The 24467-nt window shown below is 49.6% G+C and overlaps 1 long non-coding RNA gene across 1 annotated transcript in view; it reads right to left on the bottom strand.

The window, feature by feature from the left end:
• Positions 1 to 1230: 1230 nt before the first annotated feature.
• The window catches only part of LOC123351638, a 131742-nt gene continuing 108505 nt past the window's right edge, over positions 1231 to 24467 (bottom strand). Inside the window, exon 3 of the long non-coding RNA XR_006574046.1 lies at positions 1231 to 1452. This is a non-coding gene — a long non-coding RNA (uncharacterized LOC123351638). The remainder of the gene's footprint in view (positions 1453 to 24467) is intronic.

The following is a 24467-nucleotide window of genomic DNA, read 5'->3' as shown; positions in this document are numbered from 1 at the left end:
TCAATTGGATGCTTGTCAGTTATTTGGACATAGATAGTCTAACTGATCCTTAGTTCCTTTCCCTGTCATATAAAGTCATGTAAAATATCCCGTTATATTTTAAAAAAACAGCATAAAGTATGTATGATGGAGGGATTTGGAGACAGTTCAAAATTCTCAGTGAGACATTCATTTTAATTAAGTTCTCTCTTCCTAGAACTGAAAGTGGCAAGTTGCCACCAGTCAGGTCTGCTCAGTAATTTGTATCCCTTCCAATCAAGAGACAGTACTCACAGCAATGATGGATAACTGCCTCATATCAAATGTCAATACTCATTCTGCTCGATCTTTCAGCAGCCTTTGACAACAGGGACCATGATATGATACTCACTCTCTTACTGCCGCTGGCAAGTTTAGATGGAGTTGCATTAAACGGACTCTGCTCATTTCTTGTTGGTAGACCCCAAAAGACAACTTTGCTTCTACAAGGACCCATATATGCAGAGTCACACAGGGAATTAGCATATCATCACGCTTATTCAAGATCCACATAAAGACTTAGGGGAGATAGGGAGATAATACAGGCTTACATGCCAGCAATTTACAGATGACACCCAGCTTTACCACCACCTGAAAGTACATGAAAATGGTGAGTTCCTTCCTGACACATTGCTTGAATGAAGTGGAAACATGGATAAAAAGCAGTGGCCTAAAGCTTAATCCAGGCAAAAGGAAAGTGATGTTGGCATTAGGGAAAGCATTTGGATGAACTACCTGAAAATATTGCTTTGACCATCATTTAAAGCATCTCACCCACTGGAAGTTAAAGTGTTACTCAGTTTCGAGAGACAAGGTGGGTGAGGCAATATCTTTTATTGGACCAACTTCTGTTGGTTGTCTCTCTCACCAACAGAAGTTGGTTCGATATAAGATATTACCTCACCCACTTTGTTTCCCTAGTATCCTAGGACTGGCATGGCTAAAACAACACAGTTTTGAGGTCCAGTTTGATTCTTCAAGGTCCTGAGAAGCCCATACAAACCAGGGTGGATAAAAATCAATGATTTAAACAAAGAATCAGTTTTATTTTACTTAATTGGATTTTTTTTAATTTAAATTAAATACAGGGTTGTTTTTAATAAACCTATTTAAAATTAAATTAAGATTAGATCTAAACTTACTCTAATCTATTAAAATCATTTAAATTTAATACAGAAAATAATATTAAGCAGTACATGCTTGCTGCTCAGTTTTAAAGTCAAACCACTTAACTGATGGAAATCACTGGCTAATCACTTGGAAGCAGAGTTTGTTAAGTGCAAAACCAGCTTTTTGACAGCAGTAGCTCCTTCAGCAAGAATATTTTCTTTATTTCAGTTTATTCAACCAGTTCAGTTCAATGTCTAGTGCATTCAAAGTTGAGACACCAATCAGGAATTGAAAAAGCAGGAGAGCTTGTTTTCCTCTTCCAATCTATGAATAAAAAAACTAGATGAGAGGGTGAGATCTACTAGTTCTAAAATCTTCAAGGACATGGTGACCAGAAACAATCATTTCAATTCATTAACCATATATAACACTTCCTTTATTTAATAAATTGGTTAATTTTAAATGTAAAACAAGCTTTGATAAACTTTTTTTCTTATGCATCAAGCATGTCTAAGGTAGTTTTATTAAATATAAAAATGAAAATGCTGTTTTTCTGCATTTTAATTGAATTTGAATTTCTATCCCAATAAAATGCGATACAAATCACAATAAAAAAAATCATCTAGTAAATAAAAAATCCATCATTTACCATCTTCTAAAACATAATAAAAAAGGTAAAAATTAAGAATCTGAATAAAAGTTAAGCTATTTTAAGTAAGTCTTAAATACATGTGATATAGATAGATATCTAGATATAGATATAGATTAAATATAGATATAGTGTATCTACTAGTTTAGCAAAAAGCAGCACCAAATTTAGTGTAAATGTAACACCAACAAACCCTCATAGTTAGCAGGTGGGCTTGAACCTGGGACCTCAGAAGTTTAGTGTATGAGCTTCTACTGCATGAGCTAAAAGCCACACGGCTCTTAGTGAAAGTTGTAACAGACTCATTAATCTCTAAGTGGTCTCAGTGCCACTCCAAGGGACAGAACACCACCTCCAGGAGGGTTGGGTTACATAAAGGCAATGCTTAGTTGTAAATCAACATGCTTTAATGGTTACCAACCAATAAAAATCAACCTTTCTGTAGGAGAACAACTAAAAAGTACAGATGCAAAAGATGATCAAATTTGATCATTTAAATCAAGGCTTCCTACTTGCTAATTTAAATCATGATTAAAATTGTTGCCTCAAATCACTTTGATTTAAATCAGTCCACCCTGACATAGCCACAATTACTCCATCTGTTCAAAGTCCCTAAATAGCATGAATCACTGACAACCAGTACAGAAAAAAGCCAACCACATTCGCCTCATACTGGAGCTGGCTTAAAACTGCCCATGCCTTTAATATCTTAGAGAAACCTAATATTTTCCATGTGTGAAAGAACTTCACCTCAAATGAAGCATGCTGGGGAAGGAGGCCAAGAATGTGGGAGCCCTAGACTATTTTTTAAATGAATGTTGTGATAACTAAATGGCTTGATTCACTGCCGCTGCCTGAAAGGCTGCAGGAGCAGCAGAATTAATTCTACAGTCTCCCACTAATGCTAGCAGTGCTCTCTTGTTGGAAACTGATGTTCCAATTCTTTGTGAATACACAAAGGGACCAGATGTCATTCACCCAAGAGTTCTGAAAGAACTCAAATGTGAAGTTGCGGAACTATTAACTAGGGTTTGTAGTTTTGTAGACCGGTATGTCTAACGTCGGTACCGGGCAAATTAGTCGAAACAATAGTTAAGAATAAAATTGTCAGATACATAGAAAAACATAAACTGTTGAGCAATAGTCAACATGGTTTCTGTAAAGGGAAATCGTGTCTTACTAATCTATTAGAGTTCTTTGAAGGGGTCAACAAACATGTGGACAAGGGGGATCTGGTGGACATAGTGTACTTAGATTTCCAGAAAGCCTTTGACAAGGTCCCTCACCAAAGGCTCTTACGTAAATTAAACTGTCATGGGATAAAAGGGAAGGTCCTTTCATGGACTGAGAACTGGTTAAAAGACAGGGAACAAAGGGTAGGAATTAATGGTAAATTCTCAGAATGGAGAGGGGTAACTAGTGTTGTTCCCCAAGGGTCAGTCCTAGGACCAATCCTGTTCAATTTATCCTATTCAATTTATTCATAAATGATCTGGAGAAAGGGGTAAACAGTGAGGTGGCAAAGTTTGCAGATGATACTAAACTACTCAAGATAGTTAAGACCAAAGCAGATTGTGAAGAACTTCAAAAAGATCTCACAATACTAAGTGATTGGGCAACAAAATGGCTAATGAAATTTAATGTGGATAAATGTAAAGTAATGCACATTGGAAAAAATAACCCCAACTATACATACAATATGATGGGGGCTAATTTAGCTACAACGAGTCAGGAAAAAGATCTTGGAGTCATCGTGGATAGTTCTCTGAAGATGTCCACGCGGTGTGCAGAGGCGGTCAAAAAAGCAAACAGGATGTTAGGAATCATTAAAAAGGGGATAGAGAATAAGACTGAGAATATATTATTGCCCTTATATAAATCCATGGTACGCCCACATCTAATACTGTGTACAGATGTGTTCTCCTCGCCTAAAAAAAGATATTCTAGCACTAGAAAAGGTTCAGAAAAGGGCAACTAAAATGATTAGGGGTTTGGAGAGGGTCCCGTTCGAGGAAAGATTAAAGAGGCTAGGACTCTTCAGCTTGGAAAAGAGGAGACTAAGGGGGGATATGATAGAGGTATATAAAATCATGAGTGATGTTGAGAAAGTGGATAAGGAAAAGTTATTTACTTATTCCCATAATACAAGAACTAGGGGTCACCAAATGAAATTAATAGGCAGCAGGTTTAAAACAAATAAAAGGAAGTTCTTCTTCACGCAGCGCACAGTCAACTTGTGGAACTCCTTACCTGAGGATGTTGTGAAGGCTAGGACTATAACAATGTTTAAAAGGGAACTGGATACGTTCATGGTGGCTAAGTCCATAAATAGCTATTAGCCAGGATGGGTAAGAATGGTGTCCCTAGCCTCTGTTCGTCAGAGGATGGAGATGGATGGCAGGAGAGAGATCACTTTTGCCTGTTAGGTTCACTCCCTCTGGGGCACCCGGCATTGGCCACTGTCGGTAGACAGATACTGGGCTAGATGGACCTTTGGTCTGACCCGGTACGGCCGTTCTTATGTTCTTAAAGAAGGCTTCCTGTACTGCTGAGTTTATTTATTAACTCAATAATGTTCACTATGTTGGCTTTTCCATGGCTCTATCATGCCTTGTAGGGTTGGTCTTCACTAGAGTATTTTCCCTTGAGTGAATGGATTGTATAATGAGTGGTCTAGATCAGTGGTGGGCAACTGCCCATCTCAGCTTGATGTGCACCACCAGTGGAGTTGGGCCTTGGGAGGCGGGTAACACTTTTAGGCACATCTGGAGGTGGGGGAAGGGATTGCATTATTGTTTCACTGTTGTTGTAGAACTCCCTTAAATTTCCCAGCTCCATTCCAGCCCATTGGTCTGTACCCATTCCCTTGCCTAATAATCTTGTATATAAATGGTTACAAAACTCCTCTTGTGTCAGAAGTTTCTGGACCCATGTAAGCAAATGCCCAACCCAGAAAGGAATAGGTGCAACCGTGCAAGCTTGCTGCCTTAGGACATCTACCAGCACCTGTGTTCATCACAGAGAGGTGGGGAGGTTTGGCACAGCATTTCTAAATGGGGAACAAAGGTGAGGTGGGAGGTAGGAAGGGCGGTGAAGTTTGAGGGAGGAAAAGCAAAAAAACAATTGCCAGGAATAATGCATGTACACACTTACCCAGGCTCCCTTCCCTTTCATCAGCAGGCTCCTCTGTGCTCACCTGGGGGCACTGGCTAGACTCCTGTGGAGTTTCAAACAGTGCCTGGCTCTTGGCATGGTTTGAGTCCTCTGCTGCATCTCCCCCCTTTTCCTCCTCCTCACTGTTCACAGCAGGGGTCTCCATCTTGGGCTCCTCCAGTGGTCTGTGGGGTGTTGGAGGGGTCACTGTAAAAGCAGCAAGTCTGCAGAGGAGCACCACCTATCTTGTTGCCCTCTCTCACTCTGTGGCGTGCCTCAAGTATATAATGGGTCTGTTGGCCCCTTACTGAAACTTAGTGGGTTTTTTGGATGGGCATCTCCAAATTCCAGGAGAAAGACAAAGGGTCAAAGAGGAGTCAGGATCCTGGGACTGACTGGTCCCCAGGGCTAAGAGAGAGAGGCCAGCACTCCACGTTAGCCAGATTGACAGGGTTAGCAAGCCAATGAGGGAGTTGAGAGCCCAGGGCCCATCCTCCATGTGAGCTGAGGCTGCCAGGGCCAGAGTAGAGCTGAGCGAGGGGAGCCGGAGCAGCAGCCCAGAACTGGGGGACCTGGAGCAGTGGAGACCAGCTACGTTGATGGTGAGCCGGAACTGAGCTACAGTGGAGAGTCACGGGACCAGAACTGGGATAGTGGAAGGCCCATCATGCAGCAAGTAAACTGGAACCAAGTGCAGTGAGCAGTGAGGAAGAAGGAGATGGGGATTCTGGGCAGAGAGGGCCCAAGCGAGGGAGATGTGGTCAGGCAAGAGGGTCTTGAAGACTGGACTCAGAGGGGGGATGTGAACCCAATGGAAGGGCTGATACTGGAGAGTAGGGTCACTGCCATCGAGAACCTGAGAGCATGTGGCCACACCAGAGCAGGTGTCTTACCCTGGTATCACCGCAGCACATCCAGGCCTAGGAAAGAGTCTGGGACGTGTAAGGCATAGACTGTGAATTTTCTTGAGTTCCAGGGACTATTGTTCACAGTGTCTCCGTGCCTGTAGTGTGAAGTTCCTTGATCCTTTAACCATCTCAGTTTTTCCCTTATGTGTTTACAACTGCTGTTTAAAAATTTTATGTGGTTTATACTCAATGTAGTGATCACTGGGTCAGGGAAGTGTTCAAGATTGAGGAGAGAGTACCCCGGAGCGGGGACACTCCAGCCCCTGTCCTGAGCGAAGCACAATAAGACTGGGGGTTAAGCCCCCAGGAATTCTGGGCCGAGCCTTAGTGCGGTTATAAGCACTTCGCCGCATGGGGGAGATAAAGAGGACTCCTTGAGGTCAGGCAGGCATCCAGGTAAAGGGAGCTGGGGTGAGGACTCAGATCCTTTTGCCATCTGATTTCACCAGAGTAATATAGTAGCCAGGAAAATTCCCCCATGATAGCAGGGCCTTTCCCCTGCCTACATGTAGTTCCTTCACTTTCACGTGTCATTGTTGCTGATCCCTGTCTTGCCCCTTTGCCAGCACAATCGACTTGTAGATGTCAATGGTTCTGTGGTCCATAGCTAGGGCCTTGCCAAATTCATGGCCATGAAAAATGCATCACGGACGGTGAAATTTGTGTGCTTTTACCCTATACTATACAGATTTCTCGAGGGAGGCCAGTGTTTCTCATATTGGGGGTCCTGACTCAAAAGGGAGTTGCAGGGGGGGGGTCACTGTATTGCCACCTGTACTTCTGTGCTGACTTCAGAGCTGGGCATCTGGAGAGCGATGGCTGTTGGCCAGGCGTCCAGTTCTGAAGGCAGCACCCTGCTAGCAGCAGCACAGAAGTAAGGGTGACAATACCATACTATGCCATCCTTAATTCTGCGCTGCTGTCTTCAGAGTTGGGCAACCAGAGAGTGGCAGCTGCTGACTGAGGGCCCAGCTCTGCAGGCAGCAGTGCAGAAGTAAGGGTGGCAATACCATACCATGCAATCCTTCCTTCTGCGCTGCTGCTGGCAGTGGCATTGTCTTCAGAGCTTCTATTTAAACCAGACCTGACAAAGAGGTCTGTGTAAGTTTGAAAACTTGTCTTTTCCCCAACAGAAGTTGGGCCAATAAAAAAAATTACCTCACCCTCCTTGTCTCTATTGAAACCAAGCAAAGGAACAGGAAGTCGTCCATGCAACTGGGTTTCCCCCTGCTTAAGACTGCCTCCCTCCTGTTCCTACTGCCTGACTCTCATCTCCTAGTAACCTGACCCTACTGAGCTCCTGACACCTGATTCTTGGTCTTCCCTCTGGCATATCTCAGACTCTGGTCACTTGGTATCTGACCTGGCCTGGCTTCTGATGCCTGCTCTGATTACTAGGTCAGACTGCCCACATCCCAGTCATGACAGCTTGCCAAGTTGGGCAATCAGGAAAAGACATTTTAAAAAACACACACAGAGGTTTTAAAGGGGGAGGAGGGCATGGGCTTGTGATCTCTGTGACCTTTGGGCAGTGGAGTTCAAAATTGTGCCCAGAGCAGTCACTGTCATGGGAACAGGGGCATTATGGACTAGGTGTTGGAGGATGGTTAGAGTTTACACAACTAATATAGTATCTACTCTTGCACTGTATTGACCTCTGTAGGTCTAGCCTGGCTCTGCACTGCTCAGGGAAGTATAGTATGCCACTTATACTGGTGGGAGACACATTTAAGTGTAGACACATGCATGACTAAGGCCTGGTCTACACTAGGACTTTAATTCGAATTTAGCAGTGTTAATTCGAACTAACCGCTCAACCGTCCACACCAGGAAGCCATTTAATTCGAACTAGAGGGCTCTTTAGTTCGAATTTGGTACTCCACCCCGACAGGTGGAGTAACGCTAAATTCGACATGGCTAGCTCGAATTAGGCTAGGTGTGGATGCAAATCGAACTTAGTAGCTCCGGGAGCTATCCCACAGTGCACCACTCTGTTGACGCTCTGGACAGCAGTCCGAGCTTGGATTCTCTGACCAGCCACACAGGAAATGACCCGGGAAAATTTGAATTCATTTTCCTGTCTGGGCACTTTGAATCTGACGTCCTGGCTGGACATCGGGGCGAGCTCCGCAGCACCTGCAACGATGCAGAGCTCTCCAGCAGAGGAGTCCGGCCAATCCAAGAATAGAAAGAGGTCCCCAGCATGGACAGACCGGGAAGTCCTGGATCTGATCGGTGTGTGGGGCGAGGAGTCTGTGCTGTCGGAGCTGCGCTCCTGCAAGCGGAATGCAAAGACCTTCGAGAAGGTCTCCAAAGCAATGATAGAGAAAGGATACAGCCGGGATGCAATGCAGTGCCACGTGAAAATCAAGGACCTGAGACAAGGCTACCAAAAAGTCAGAGCGGCAAACGGACGCTCCGGAGCCCAGCCCCAGACATGCCGCTTCTACGAGGCACTGCATGCCATTCTAGGTGGGTCTGCCACCACTGCCCCACCAGTGACTGTGGACTCAGTGGATGGCATCGTGAACCTGGACAGTTCCTCCTCGATGTTCGCTGATGGGGAAGATGAGGAAGGGTCTGTGGAGGACGGCGCAGGCGACAGCGAACACAAAACCGCTTTCCCTGACAGCCAGGATCCCTTCATCATCCTCACAGAGATCCCCTACCAACCCTCCCCGGCCGTTAACCCGGACTCTGAATCAGGGGAAGGATCAGGCGGTAAGTGCTAGAAACATGTAAACATTTATTTTTTATAAAACAGGTATAAAAAAATAGAAATACTATATATAAAATTTTCAATGAAAAACTATATGAAAAGTAGGTCCACACATATAGGGATTGAACAATAATCCTCCAGGGACAATTCAAGAAAGGTCTCATTTAGGTCCTCAAAAAGCCTCCGCAGGAGGTTCCTGGGGAGAGGTGCCTTGTTGGGTGCTCCGTGGAAGCACACTCTTCCGCGCCAGGACATCCTTATGTAGATGGGAATCATCGCCTCCACAAGCATGGCCGCATATGGTCCTGGTCTCTGCAGGGCTTCCCTTAGCATCCGCTCTTTGTGACTCCGAGGGACCCGCATCAGGGTGATCTCGTTCATGAAATGCTGCATCTAATTAGGGCAATTAGTGTATTGTTACTGTTGTGAATGGTTGACTTTTACTTTGCATAACAATGACCCTCGCTTAACAGCCACGTGTTGTAGGCCACATAGGAAAAGCATACATTGATCTTTCCCGTGCACTGGCGGGAGTGGCTGGAAAAGGGTCAGAGTATATGATTTCCAGATTGCCTTTAGCGGGAGGGCACAGCTATCCATTAACTGATAAGCAGAATGTACTGTAAGGCTTACCAGGACTGTCTGCTAGACGGATTCAGCTGTCTCTCCCCACTTGTCCGCTCTCCTGTGCAATGCCGCAGCCAATGAGAGCGTATTCCGAAATCTCGAACTTGGCCCGAGATCTCGTGAGACTTGTTGCCCTGTATGGTCTTGTTCAGAGAAACTGACTAGACTGTGTTCACTGTTCGCAAACATGTATCTGTTCAAGGAAATCAGTTACTTTTCCCATCACACAGCTTCGGCTCTTTCCCGGACTGCCCCGGCATCCCCCTCGCAGAGGCTGGCGCAGATTAGGCGGCAAAAGAAAAAGACTCGGGACGAGATGTTCGCGGAACTGATGGCCTGCTCCAGAGCCGAGGCGGCAGAGCAGACACAGTGGAGGGAGACCCTATGTCAACAGCATCGCACACACATCAAATGGGAGGATAGGTGGCGGCAGGAAGACCAGCAGGCGACTCAAACGCTGCTTGGGCTAATGAGGGAGCAAATGGACACGCTCCGGTGCCTTGTTGATGTTCTGCAGGACCGCAGGCAGGAGGACAGAGCCCCCCTGCAGTGTATCTGCAACCGCCCTCCCCCGCCAAGAAGTCCTGCCCCCCCCTCACCCAAAAGTACAAGACGGAGGGGCGGTAGGGGCCGTGAGAACTGTCACTGCACCACTGCATAGCGCTAATGTACCACACACCTCTCACGCTATACATTTGTAGAAGTGCTTCCCTTACAGGCTCACCCAGTCCCAAATCCAAGTTTCATCCCCCCACTGTGTATTAGATTATTAAAAGATGTTTGCTGTTATTCACTGTTTCGGTCACGTCTTTCGTGTCAGAGGATTTTTTTTTGTATGGGGGTGGGGAGGGGATTTATAATTGCACGATATAGCCTACATTACCAGGGTACAGACTTGGGGGCATGATCAACTGCAGGGCACACACACACTGCAGTCAGTAGGCACCAGGGTCACTCTGTGTGGTGTATGCTGCCCCGGGTCATTCTGTGATGTGTATGCTTGTCCAGGGTCCTAGCGCCTGCCACCCCCTTAATGTTAAGGCACGCTGCCCTTACCATGAACTTCCACCGTAGCAACGAGCCTCTCCGCTGCCCTGAGCCCCAGCAAGAGTCCTCATCCACGGACAGATACTCACCCACACCCCTCACCCCTTCCTACGCCCAAACCCGCAGCCCAGAGCCTGCATCCAAATCCCTATCCAAAGACGGCACCCCTCGCCCCTTCCTGCAACCCACCCCTTCCTGCAATCCCTCCCCTTGATGCACAACCACTTGCAACCGTCCCCCACCCCAGAGACCTATGTAGGAGCAGGAGGATGTCATTCCTCTATGGAACAAGTGGTCTGTACATCAGTGCACACCGTGCCCAGCACAGTATGCGTCCATGTTTCAGCAACTGAACAGAAATGCAAAGTAAAACAAAGATTTATTAATAATGAGTGTAACAATTAATTTGATTTAAAACGTGCTTTGGAAGTGGGGGAAACTTGGAGAACGGGGTATGTAACCGCAGATCGAAATCGACACATACAGACACAGGCCCAGGGTCAGTTTCTCTTGAAAGCAGGTGGAGAGTCATAGGTTACCCTGCTCTGCGAGGAAACTAGCTTTCAAAGCCTCCCGGATACACAGCGCTTCCCGCTGGGATATTCTCTCGGCACGGGTGTCTGGCTGAGCGTAAACTGCAGCCAGGCAATTTGCCTCAACCTCCCATCCGGACAAAAAGGTCTCGCCCTTGCTCTCACAGAGATTGTGGAGCACACAGCAAGCAGCAATAACTACGGGGATATTCTTTTCGCTGATGTCCGAGCGAGTCAGTAAGCTCCGCCATCTCCCCTTGAGACGTCCGAAAGCACACTCCACGACCATTCTGCACTTGCTCAGCCGGTAGTTGAAGAGTTCCTTCTCTCTGTCCAAGGCGCCTGTATAGGGCTTCATGAGCCAGGGCATTAGTGTGTAGGCTGGGTCCCCGAGGATCACTGTAGGCATCTGCACATCCCCAACCGTTACTTTGTGGTCCGGGAAGAAAGTACCTGCCTGGAGGCGTCTAAACAGACCAGAGTTCCTGAACACACGCGCGTCATGAACCTTGCCCGCCCACCCAACGAAGATGTTGGTAAAACGTCCCCTATGGTCTACCAGTGCTTGCAGCACCATAGTAAAGTAGCCCTTTCGGTTAATGTACTCGCTGGCCTGATGGGCTGGTGCCAGGATAGGGATATGAGTCCCATCTATAGCCCCACCGCAGTTTGGGAATCCCATCGCGGCGAAGCCATCTATGACGACCTGGACGTTTCCGAGAGTCACTACCTTTGAGAGCAGTTGCTCAACGATTGCGTGGGCTACTTGAATCACAGCAACCCCCACGGTAAATTTGCCCACGCCAAAGTGGTTCGCTACTGACCGGTAGCTGTCTGGCGTTGCAAGTTTCCAGAGGGCTATGGCCACTCGCTTCTGCACAGTCAGGGCTGCTCGCATCCGGGTGTCCTGGCGCTTCAGGGCAGGGGACAGCAAGTCACAGAGTTCAAGGAAAGTGCCCTTACGCATCCTGAAGTTCCGCAGCCACTGTGATTCATCCCAGACCTGCAGCACTATGCGGTCCCACCAGTCCGTGCTTGTTTCCCGGGCCCAGAATCGCCGTTCCACACCATGAACTTGACCCATTGCCACCATGATCTCCACGGCGCGGCGTACCCTGCTTTGTGAGAGGTCTGCGCCACTCTGTGACTTCCTGTCCTCACCGCGCTGCTGGAGCCTCCTCGCCCGATTTCTCAGCAGCTGACTGTGGAAGAGGTGGACGATAAGGTGCGAGGAGTTGACAACGGCCATAAGTGCAGCGATGATCGCAGCGGGCTCCATGCTCGCAGTGCTGTGGAGTACGCGCTGTAACTGACAAGAGAAGGGCGCGAACAGATTTCCCGCCGGAGCTTTCAGGGAGGGAGGGCGTGATTGACGGTTCAATGATGACAGTTACCCAAAACCACCCTCGACACATTTTCCCCCCCAGCAGGCATTGGGGGCTCTACCCAGCATTCCAATGGGCAGCGGGGACTGCGGGAACTGTGGGATAGCTTCCCACAGTGCACCGCTTCCAAAGTCGACGCCAGCCCCGTTACTGTGGACTCAGAAATTCGAATTAGTGTATTTACTGTGGATACACAAATTCAACTTCATAAGGTCGAATCCACAAATTCGACTTAAGTAGATTCGAAATAGTCTTGTAGTGTAGACAAGGCCTAAGTCAATGCAAATGGACTTACATCAACCTAACTTTCTAGCTGTGTCTACAATGAGGGTTAGGTCAACACAGCGCCGGCTCTCAAGGGTGTGTATTTTTCACAGTGCTGAGTGCTGTAGCTATGTTGACCTAAGTTTTAAGTGTAGAGCTGGCATCAGGCTTCCTCAGTGCTTCCTAGGGATCCCAGATGTGCAGGGAGCATGTGCCTGGTGCTTCACCCCTAAAGCATGCACTCATCTCCATTGGCCAGCACAGAGGGTGCAGGTCCATTGCCTCACCTCCTCACTCTTCCCTGCCCCCTTTGAAGTGGCCAGCACTGCTAGCCCCACTCAGGTGAGCACAAGAACTGCAGTAATGGCCAGGCCCTTTACAGCAGCAACAAGATGCTTACTTCAGCCTGCATTGCGCAAGTCAAAAATGAAACCTCAAAGCTGAACCCTTTGGAATTTTGGGAGCTGGTGGGGGTTCAAATTCAAATCCCCATATTTGTGCCCACCCTATGATGTTTGCTTTGATTTAAAACGGAAAGGGCTTAGTTTCTGTTCCCAGATCAGAAGGGGCTGAAATCTTGCAAGAACATTTTAAATCAGATTCTTTAATCAGAATGTACCAAATTCTTACTCGGCCTTTTCTTTGCTAAAACTTTCATTCAGCCAAATTACCCTGCCCTGGTACTTCAGTGCAACTGTGGGGGAGGGCATGGGTCAGTGTTCATGTCGCACTCCCCATCAGCACTGGGTCAGGGAAGCTAATGACCCAACCAGCGGTGGATGAATCATGGTCACCTGAGGTACTTTGCACATACGCGAAGAAGAAGTGCAATGGGACCATAATCAATGGGACTGCACTGCAGTAAGTGAGGAGTGTTTTTCTGGGGTAAGGACTTAGTAATAACTAAAAGTCCAACCATGCTTCCAAGACTAGTGTATGGAGGATACCCTCTGCACAGAGATCTCCCACCCTGTGTGAAATGGAGGATCAGCCTCAAAGAACTCCAGGGAGCTGTAGGAGTGGAGGGACCAGAAGGTTTGGTGGTCTTGAACAGGACTCACAACATCCTCCCACCAGTCCTGTGGATACAGCCTCTATCATCTTACCATGGACCCTCTCCATGGTCAGGCTGAGGGGTGCTAGGAGCAGCCACCAGCTGGAAGCCCTGACTGTGTGAATCCAACAGAGCTGCCCTGCCCAGGAGGGAGGCACTTGGGTACAAAGTAGGGCTGTCAATTAATCGCATTTAATGCATGCGATTAACTCAAAACAAATGGACATATTATATTTTTTAAACAAGCGTTGATTGCACAGCAGGGTGCCATGCTCAGAGAGGGGCAGCACCGCCTGCCTCTGGGGCAGAGGTGCACCCCTCCGCTCTAGCCGCCCTGGCCAAGCTGCTCCAGACCGGGAGCTGTGCAGCGTGGGGGTGGGGCTAATGCCGTCATGTTCCCTTCCCTCTGATAGTGTACCCAGTCCCTGCTAAACAGGGATTGTGGAACAGGAGGGGTGTGGGCACTGGAGGGGTCTGCTGCTGGCACAGGAGGGGTGTGGGTGGACTGGGCCACAGCTAGAGTGACCAGATAGCAAATGAGAAAAATCGGGACAGGGGTGGGGAGTAATAGGAGCCTATATATAAGAAAAAGACCCAAAAAACAGGACTACCCTATAAAATCGGGACACCTGGTCACCCTAGCCACAGCCCAGTGTGCCATGCTCAGGGGGGTGCCTCCGGAGCAGGGGAGCCCCTCTTCCCTCTGCTGCCTTCTGCAGCTTCCCCACCACTCCCACATACACACACACCTTGAAGCTGCCCCTGGCTAAGGTGCTGGGGACCTGGAACTCATCAGCTGTGCAGAGCTGGGGGGGCGTGTGTGTGGAAACTGATATCAGTGTGTCCCATCCCCCCCACCCATGTACACAATCTCCACTGAGCTCGAGTGGAGGGACAGGGAGCCTGTCTGTGCTGCTGCTTCTGGATGAGAAGTGGGAGCCTGTCTGTGGCTGCTGCTCTCTGAACAAGCCTTCAGGCCGGTGAGTGCTCTGCTTAAAGAGACAGCGCACGCTCACCCAACCCAACCCAACCCAACCCAACCACACTCACACACTCTGTCTCTCTCACGCACTCCCCCAACACACACAGAGTCTCTCTCACACACACTTCCCCCCAATACAGACACACACACACACTTCCCCCAACATCCACAAATATTAAATAAACTGTACTCTCTTATTGTTTAATAGTGCAATTAAAACTGTGATTAATGGTGATTTTTTTTAATAGTTTGACAGCCCTCGTACAAAGCCATCTGTGCTAATAGAGACACATTTTAAGCTGCAGTATCAGCAGTAAAATCATTGTTAACCACAGGAAAAAACTTCCATTTCCTGTCGACAACTGACACTCACAAATAGAAATGCTATTTAAATACCATTAAAATAAGAGCTATTAAAGCCAAATCCTACCTGAGTAGAAGGCTGACTCAAGAAAATCTAGAGCCCTGTGCAAAGTCATTTGATTGTACCACCTACAAGGTCCAGGATGCCACCAACAGTCTTTGCCTGACCATCTTCCCCACAAGCCAGCATAGGGGGGGTGTTGGGGTGGAGCTATGCTAGACTGATTTTCAGCTAGCATGTGGTCCCTTAGAGCTCGTACACTGATGGCGTAACTTAGAGAAGCCTGGAGGCTGCCCTAATGTATGCCAAGGCCAGTGCTGCCTGGCTCCCTGACAACCCCTGACTGACAAGTGGAAACACCACTACACATCATGTTAGCAGCAGTGGGACGCCAAGCTCTGGGAGCCACCCGCAACAGAAGGGTTAGTCCGATTTTCCAAACTAGCCGTACCTATGTCCACAAAGGGCTGCATGGAGAGACTTAGACCAAGGACACAGATGGCTCTTGATTAGAAGGAATCCTGCCAGTGCAGGGGAGGATTCCAGGGGGCTATCTTACCATGCTGTGAGCACTCTTTATTGCTCCTTTTAGCCTGCATACGTTGCTCATGTTAAAGGTGCAGCAGATGGCAGCATACACACATTTCTGTGCATGGAGCACCCTCTGGATCAGGAACATTGCTGTCTATAGAATTTGTTGCTGCTTTGCAATAATTGCCCATTCCCAAAAATCACAGGAAAAGCTAAGAGATTAGACCCTGCTCCCTCCCAAAAGGATAGGATTTCTGGACATGATGCACTTGGCTTTCACCTCAAGCACTAAGTTAACTTGGTTTTTGCTCAGTTGCTCTGTATCTTTTCCCCATTTATCAACTGTTTGCACCTGGCAGCTGTGCAGTCTGAACTGTCACAGCACTTTGTTCTACCTCCAAACTGGATGTTTTGCCGTAGAACAAAGACTACAACCCAACCATTTCCACCAAGAATGGCCACATCTGGAAGATCTATTAAGCTACAACAGGATATTTTAAGGTGGCTTCACCTACCGGAACAGTAAGCTGAGCTACTAAGCACTTGTCTAGATGAACAGTTAGTGCACAGCAAGCGGGGGTGTAAATCTAAAATGCACTAGTCTGCTGCACACTAACTGCCCATGTGAACCTTGCTACTGCACACTGAAAGTTCCCTCGTGCGCTTTGATCTACTCTGCTTCGAAACTAGAATAGGCCAGTGCGCTCTAGGGAAATTTTATTGTATGGCAGCAAAGTCCAGTTCTGGGTGCCACATTTAAGGAAAGATGTGGACAAACTGGAGAAAGTCCAGAGAAGAGCAATAAAAATGATTAAAGATCTAGAAACCATGATCTATGAGGGAAGATTGAAAAAATTGGGTTTATTTAGTCTGGAGAAGAGAAGACTGAGAGGGGACATGATAACCATTTTCAAGTATGCAAAAGGTTGTTACAAGGAGAAGGGAGAAAAATTGTTTTTCTTAACCTCTGAGAATAGGACAAGAAGCAATGGGCTTAAATTGCAGCAAAGGAGGTTTAGGTTGGACATTAGAAAAAACTTCCTAACTCTCAGAGTGGTTAAGCACTGGAATGAATTGCCTAGGGAGGTTGTGGAATCTCCATCACTGGAGATTTTTAAGAGCAGGTTGGATAAATACCTGTCAGGGATGGTCTAGATAATACTTAGGCCTTGTCTACACTACAAGACTATTTCGAATCTACTTAAGTCGAATTTGTGGATTCGACCTTATGAAGTCGAATTTGTGTATCCACAGTAAATACACTAATTCGAATTTCCGAGTCCACATTAACAGGGCCGGCATCGACTTTCGAAGCGGTGCACTGTGGGAAGCTATCCCACAGTTCCCGCAGTCCCCGCTGCCCATTGGAATGCTGGGTAGAGCTCCCAATGCCTGCTGGGGGAAAAATGTGTCGAGGGTGGTTTTGGGTAACTGTCGTCATCGAACCGTCAATCACGCCCTCCCTCCATGAAAGCGCCGGTGGGAAATCTGTTCGCGCACTTTTCTGGTCGGTTACAGCGCGGACGCCACAGCACTGCGAGCATGGAGCCCGCTGCGATCATCGCTGCACTTATGGCCGTTGTCAACTCCTCGCACCTTATCGTCCACCTCTTCCACAGTCAGCTGCTGAGAAATCGGGCGAGGAGGCTCCGGCAGTGCGGTGAGGAGAGTGGCGCAGACCTCTCAGAAAGCAGGGTACGCCGCGCCGTGGAGATCATGGTGGCAATGGATCAAGTTCATGGTGTGGAACGGCGATTCTGGGCCCGGGAAACAAGCACGGACTGGTGGGACCGCATAGTGCTGCAGGTCTGGGATGAATCACAGTGGCTGCGAAACTTCAGGATGCGTAAGGGCACTTTCCTTGAACTCTGTGACTTGCTGGCCCCTGCCCTGAAGCGCCAGGACACACGGATGCGAGCAGCTCTGAGTGTGCAGAAGCGAGTGGCCATAGCCCTCTGGAAACTTGCAACGCCAGACAGCTACCGGTCAGTAGCGAACCACTTTGGCGTGGGCAAATCTACCGTGGGGTTGCTGTGATTCAAGTAGCCCACGCAATCGTTGAGCAACTGCTCTCAAAGGTAGTGACTCTGGGAAACGTCCAGGTCGTCATAGATGGCTTCGCCGCGATGGGATTCCCAAACTGCGGTGGGGCTATAGATGGGACTCACATCCCTATCCTGGCACCAGCCCACCAGGCCAGCGAGTACATTAACCGAAAGGGCTACTTTTCAATGGTGCTGCAAGCACTGGTGGACCATAGGGGACGTTTTACCAACATCTTCGTTGGGTGGGCGGGCAAGGTTCATGACGCGCGTGTGTTCAGGAACTCTGGTCTGTTTAGATGCCTCCAGGCAGGAACTTTCTTCCAGTACCACAAAATAACGGTTGGGGATGTGCAGATGCCTACAGTGATCCTCGGGGACCCAGCCTACCCGCTAATGCCCTGGCTCATGAAACCCTATACAGGCGCCTTGGACAGTGAGAAGGAACTCTTCAACTACCGGCTGAGCAAGTGCAGAATGGTGGTGGAGTGTGCTTTCGGACGTCTTAAGGGGAGGTGGCGGAGCTTACTGACTCGCTCGGACATCAGCGAAAAGAATATCCCCGTAGTTATTGCTGCTTGCTGTGTGCTCCACAATGTCTGTGAGAGCAAGGGCGAGACCTTTTTGGCCGGATGGGAGGTTGAGGCAAATCGCCTGGCTGCTGTTTACGCTCAGCCAGACACCCGTGCCGAAAGAATATCCCAGCGGGAAGCGCTGTGTATCCGGGAGGCTTTGAAAGCAAGTTTCCTCGGAGAGCAGGGTAACCTATGACTCTCCACTTGATTTTAAGAGAAGCTGATCCTGGGCCTGTGTCTCTATGTGTTGAGTGAGATCTGCGGTTACATACCCCGTTCTCCAAGTTTCCCCCACTTCCAAAACACGTTTTAAAACAAATTAAACGGAACAGTTATTGTTAATAAATCTTTTTTTTACTTTGCATTTCTGTTCAGGGTTTGAAACATGGACGCATACTGTGCTGGGTACGGTGTGCACTGATGTACAGACCGCTTGTACAATACAGGACGGACAGCCTCCTGCTCCTACATAGGTCTCTGGGGTGGGGGACGGTTTCAAGTGGTTGTGCATCTAGGGGTGGGTTTGCAGGAAGGGGCGAGTGGTGCCGTCTTTGGATAGGGATTTGGATGCAGGCTCTGGGCTGCGGGTTTGGGCGTAGGAAGGGGTGAGGGGTGTGGGGGAAGGGTGAGTATCTGTCCGTGGATGAGGGCTCTTGTTGGGGCTCAGGGCAGCGGAGAGGATCGCGCCTACGGTGGAAGTGCATGGTAAGGGCAGCATGCCTTAACATTAGGGGGTGGCAGGCGCTAGGACCGTGGACAAGCGTACACATCACAGAATGACCCGGGGCAGCATACACCACACAGAGTGACCCTGGTGACTACTGACTGCAGTCTGTGTGTGCCCTGCAGTTGATCCTGCCCCCGATAGTCTGTACCCTGCTAATGTAGGCTATCCCGTGCAATTATAAATCCCCTGCCCCCCCCACATACACAGTCTTCTGACACGAAAGACGTGACGGAAAGAGTGAACAACAGCAAACAGCTTTTATTAATCTACTACATAGTGGGGTGATGAAACTTGGATTTGGGACTGGGTGATCCTGTAAGGGAAGCGCTTCTACACAGTTATAGCGTCAGAGGTGTGTGGTACATTAGCGCTCAGCTGTGGTGCAGAGACAGTTCTCACGGCCCCTACCGCCCCTCCGTCTTGTAATTTTCGGTGAGGGGGGGACAGGACTTCTTGGCGTTGGAGGGTGGTTGCAGATACAGTGCAGGGGGGCTCTCTCCTCCTGCCTGCGGTCCTGCAGAACATCAACAAGGCGCCGGAGCGTGTCCGTTTGCTCCCTCATTAGCCCAAGCAGCGTTTGAGTCGCCTGCTGGTCTTCCTGCCGCCACCTGTCCTCCCGTTCGCTCTGTGAGCGCTGCTGCTGAGAGAGGGTCTCCCTCCACTGGCTCTGCTGGGCCGCCTCGGCTCTGGAGCAGGCCATCAGTTCCGCGAACATCTCGTCCCGAGTCTTTTTCTTTCGCCGCCTAATCTGAGCCAGCCTCTGCGAGGGGGATGCCGGGGCAGTCCGGGAAAGAGCAGAAGCTGTGTGATGGGAAACAGTAAGTGATTTCCTTGAACAGATACATGTTTGCGAACAGTGAACACAGTCTAGTCAGTTTCTCTGAACAAGACCATACAGGGCACCAAGTTCCACGAGATCTCAGGACAAGTTCGAGAGTTCGGAATACGCTCTCATTGGCAGCGCCATTGCACAGGAGAGCGGACAAGCGGGGAGAGACAGCTGAATCCGTCTTGCAGACAGTCCTGGTAAGCCTTAAAGTAGATAATGCTTATCAGTTAGTGGATAGCTGTGCTCTCCTGCTAAAGGCAATCTGGAAAGCAGAAAGGCTGAGCCTTTTCCAGCCCCTCCCGCCAGTGCACGGGAAAGATCAATGTATGCTTGTTCTCTGTGGCCTCCAGCACGTGGCTGTTAAGCGAGGGTCGTTGTTATGCAACCTAATTTTAAACCATTAACAATAGTAACAATACACTAATTGCCCTACTTAGATGCAGCCTGTCCAGAACGACATCACCCTGAGGCGGGTCACTCGGAGTCAGAGAGAGCGGATGCTAATGGAAGCCCTGCACAGACCAGGACCATATGCAGCAATGCTGGTGGAGGCGATGATTCCTCTCTACATTAGGATGTCCTGGCGTGGAAGAGTGTGCTTCCACGGAGCACCCAATAAGGCACCTCTCCCCAGGAACCTCCTGCGGAGGCTTTTCGAGCAGCTCTCTGAGAGCTTTGTTGAACTGTCCCAAGAGGATTATTGTTCAATCCCTATATGTGTGGACCTAATATTTATATAGTTTGACATTTAAAATTTTGTATATAGTATTTTTATTTTTTCTATACCTGTTTTTTAAAAAATAAATGTTTCCATGTTTATAGCACTTACCGCCTGATCCTTCCCCTGATTCTGAGTCCGGGTTAACGGGCGGGGACGGTTGGTAGGGGATCTCTGTGAGGGTGATGAAGAGATCCTGGCTGTCAGGGCAAGCGGTATTGTGTTCGCTGTCGCCTGCGCCGTCCTCCACAAACCCTTCCTCATCTTCCCCATCGGCGAACATCGCCGAGGAACTGTCCAGGTACACTATGCCATCCTCAGAGTCCACGGTCACTGGTGGGGCAGTGGTGGCAGACCCACCGAGAATGGCATGCAGTGCCTCGTAGAAGCGGCATGTCTGGGGCTGTGCTCCGGAGCGTCCGTTTGCCGCTCTGACTTTTTGGTAACCTTGTCTCAGGTCCTTGACTTTCACGCGGCACTGCATCGCATCCCGGCTGTATCTTTTGTCTATCATGGCTTTGGAGACCTTCTCGAAGGTCTTTGCATTCCGCTTGTTGGAGCGCAGCTCCGAGAGCACAGACTCCTCGCCCCACACAGCGATCAGATCCATGACTTCCCGGTCAGTCCATGCTGGGGACCTCTTTCTATTCTTGGATTGCCCAGACTCCTCTGCTGGAGAGCTCTGCATCGTTGCAGGTGCTGCGGAGCTCACCCCGATGTCCAACCAGGACGTCAGATTCAAAGTGCACAGACAGGAAAAGGAATTCAAATTTTCCCGGGTCATTTCCTGTGTGGCTGGTCAGAGCATCCAAGCTCGGACTGCTGTCCAGAGCGTCAACAGAGTGGTGCAGTGTGGGATAGCTCCCGGAGCTACTAAGTTCGATTAGCATCCACACCTAGCCTAATTCGAGCTAGCCATGTCGAATTTAGCGCTACTCCACCTGTCGGGGTGGAGTACCAAATTCGAACTAAAGAGCCCTCTAGTTCGAATTAAATGGCTTCCTGGTGTGGACGGTTGAGCGGTTAGTTCGAATTAACGCTGCTAAATTCGACTTAAAGTCCTAGTGTAGACCAGGCCTTAGTCCTGCCTAGAATGCAGGGGCCTGGACTAGATCACCTCTATGATTCTATGACTCTAAGGTCCACACGGACAGTTAGTGCGCAGCACGCTAGTGCATTTTAGATTTACAGCCCTGCTTGCTGTGCACTAACTATTCATCTAGATGAGCCCTGAGACACACATAGGATGAATGTACAGATGTGGGTGGTCAAAGGGTAAATCTATAACATTGATTTTCAGTTCTTTTTAAAAACTAGTTTAGACAGACCTTGTGTTACTGTAGGGAGTTTAAATGGATTTCAGAGCAAGGTGAGACTTCTTGTGTAGTGGTTCATTGCGGAGTCCCTCCCACTCCAAGTTCTTAGGAGGCCTCACTACGTCACTGATGTGTCAGCTGCCATTGGGAATGAAGCTTTCTGAATGGTCCACAGGACCGCTGCTTCCCAGAGTAAGTGTTCTTCCCAGTGGTGAGAATAGATAACAATGTCATCTAGGTAAGCGGCCACGTAGGTGATATGTGGACTCAGAAGATGGCGCTGAAAGGTAGCCAGGGACTCATGGAGTAGAAGTACCCGGTCCCCAGGTGCAAAGCTTCTTGTTCAGGCCCCGTGGTTATAGCACCACTCCTGGATCCCTTGGGCCGCCTGAAGATTTTCTTGGGCGAGGGTTCCAGATTGGTCAAGCCCGTCTCGCAATTGCAGTACATATTGGAGGAGCCCTTGGGATGTTGAGGGGTGTACTCTCTCTCTCTCATCAGATCCAGTACCTCGTGGGGCTGGCTTCCATACAAGAGTTCAAAGAGGGAGAACTTAGTGGATGACTGGGGTACCTCACGGATGGCCAGGAGCAACAGCGGAAGTAGCTGGTCCCACTTTTGCAGTTCTTGAGGAGGAAATTTCCTCAGCAATGTCTTGAGCGTTCTATTGAAGTGTTCAGCGAGCCCATCTGTCTGGGGATGGTATACAGATGTTTGCAGCTTCCAAATGCCAAGCAGGGCACACACTTTACAGGGTAACTGGGATGTGAAATTGGTTCCCTGGTTGGTAAGGAGCTCTCGGGGAAGCCCCATTTATTGTTAGAAGTACCCGGACCCAGGGGTATACTTTTATGTCTCCATGAACACCCTGGAGTCGAATCTCTCCCTCAGTCCTTTTTGGGTTTGGGATGACTCCCTGCCGTACGAGGGTCTGCCCACATCCCAAATCCAGGAGAGCCATGACAGGCTTGGGGACCACTTCCACTGGCGTTGTCAGCTTCAGGAAGGATGGCTCGCAGGCCCGAGATTCCCCGGTGCAGACCTGGACAAAGCTACAGTCTATTTCCAGACATTCCCGCTGTAAGTGTCTGAAATGGACACACGTGGAGCAGGGCCCCATTTTGGAATGCGCTGCCAGGGGCGCCGCTTTTAGAGGTGGGCTCCGATGATAATCTGGGCCTGCCAAGCTCAAGGCTCCTCGAGAGGTCTGCCCTGTGAATGATCGGGGGGGATGCGGGGTTTGCAGGTGCAGTTCTCTGAGTTGCAGGTGCCTGAGCATTGCTCAGGTCTGGGTCCGGGTCTCTGCGTCGACGCTGGGGTTATTGCCCTAGCTGTGGTACCCAGAGCCCAGGCCCCCAGCCCAATGAGATCTTCAGCAGCCAAGAAGTCCTCCATCAAGGTGATGGTCATGCTTAAAGTTTTTGAGTGATGTTGGATACCCATGCCCTACCGCAGGGCAGGAGAATCTGGGTGAATTGCTCCAGGACCACTTGTTCGGAGACTTCTCCCGCCGAATGCCACTCTGGGAGCAACCACTGCCAGCAAAGGTCCTTTATCTCATGGGCAATGGTGCAAGGTTGGGCCCCTGGAAGGTAGGTTGCCTTTCAGAGCTATCAACGAAAGGTCTCAGATGTAATATCCAGGGTGTCCAGGATGGCTGTCTTTACCCGCCTGTACTCTTGCACATCTTCAACTGGCAGCCCCCGGTAAGCAGTCTGGGTGATTCCACTCAAGTATGGGGCCAAGAGGGTTGCCCACTGCTCTTGGGGCTACTTGGCCACCAGTGACCCGCTAGAAGATCTCCACGAACACTTCTGGATTGTCCTTAGGTCCCATCTTGGAGACCCTGACGGGCACCGGGGCCACAGTGGGGCCGACGGCCTCCCCAGATGGGGGCTCACTGGGTTGGGGTAGGAAGGTCACGAGCTGTTGGAGGCACTGCTGCTGCAGCTCCTAATGTTGTGCCCCCAACTCCCAGAGGACTTGCGGTTGTTGGGCCCCCACTGCTGCACTAGTTGCTGTTGCTGCTGCTGGCTTTCAGCCAGGTGCTGAAGGAGCTTGTCCATCTTCATCCCTTTCTCTCTCTTTTATTTTTTTCAAGAACTTGTCAGGGGCAGCCACGGGACTCCTTTTTGCAGGGGTCGGGTAGATTTCCATATTCTCCACCAAGTGTAGTGGCCTGGTGTGGGGGCCCTCCCACTCCGGGTCCTCAGGAGGCCACCCTGCTACATTGGCCGCCGTGAGGAACGAAGTGATCTCCGCTTGCAGCTGGGACCTAGGCCTGTGCTCAAGTTGGGCGGGAAACAGTCAATGAGCCCCAGCCCTGGATCAAGCCAGGGCAACACAGAGTCTGAGGCTCAGGCCTGTAAGCAGGCTGAGCAGAAAATAAACAGTCAATTAGCCTAGGCCCTGGATCAAGGTGGGGCGACAAAGAGTCTGAGGCTCTAGCACAGGGGTCGGCAACCTATGTGCCAAACACGGCCCGCAAGCCGATTTTGAGTGGCACACTGCTGCCTGCCACAGTCCTGGCCCCCAGCCCCACTCAGCCCTCCTGCCCACCACTCTCCCATGCAGGGGCAAGAGACAGAAGCTTGGTCCTGCGGCAGCCGAGCTTCCCCCCTCCCCCGCTTCTTCCCCCAGCGTGGTGCTTTCCTGCCCCTCCCCCTCTCCTTCCCTGTGCCAATCAGCTGATAGCCCTAGCGAGGGGGAGGGGGAAGAGTGGCAGCGTGCAGGCAGCTCCATAGAGGAGGCAGAGAGATAGGGACGGAGCCTTGGGGAAGGGGGTGGGACAGGGCATATCCCTTCCAGCCCCCTGCAATGAGCCCCACACCCCTACTGCCCTCTGCCCTGACCCCCCCCCACACACAGCCTTCTGCCCTGCACCCCCCACACCCCAGCCCTCTGCCCTGACCCCTG

The sequence above is a fragment of the Mauremys mutica genome, chromosome 1, assembly GCF_020497125.1.
Source record: "Mauremys mutica isolate MM-2020 ecotype Southern chromosome 1, ASM2049712v1, whole genome shotgun sequence".
NCBI classification, from domain to species: Eukaryota; Metazoa; Chordata; order Testudines; family Geoemydidae; genus Mauremys; species Mauremys mutica.
Note: the sequence above shows the minus strand (reverse complement) of the source record. Positions and strands in the feature narration are given on the sequence as shown.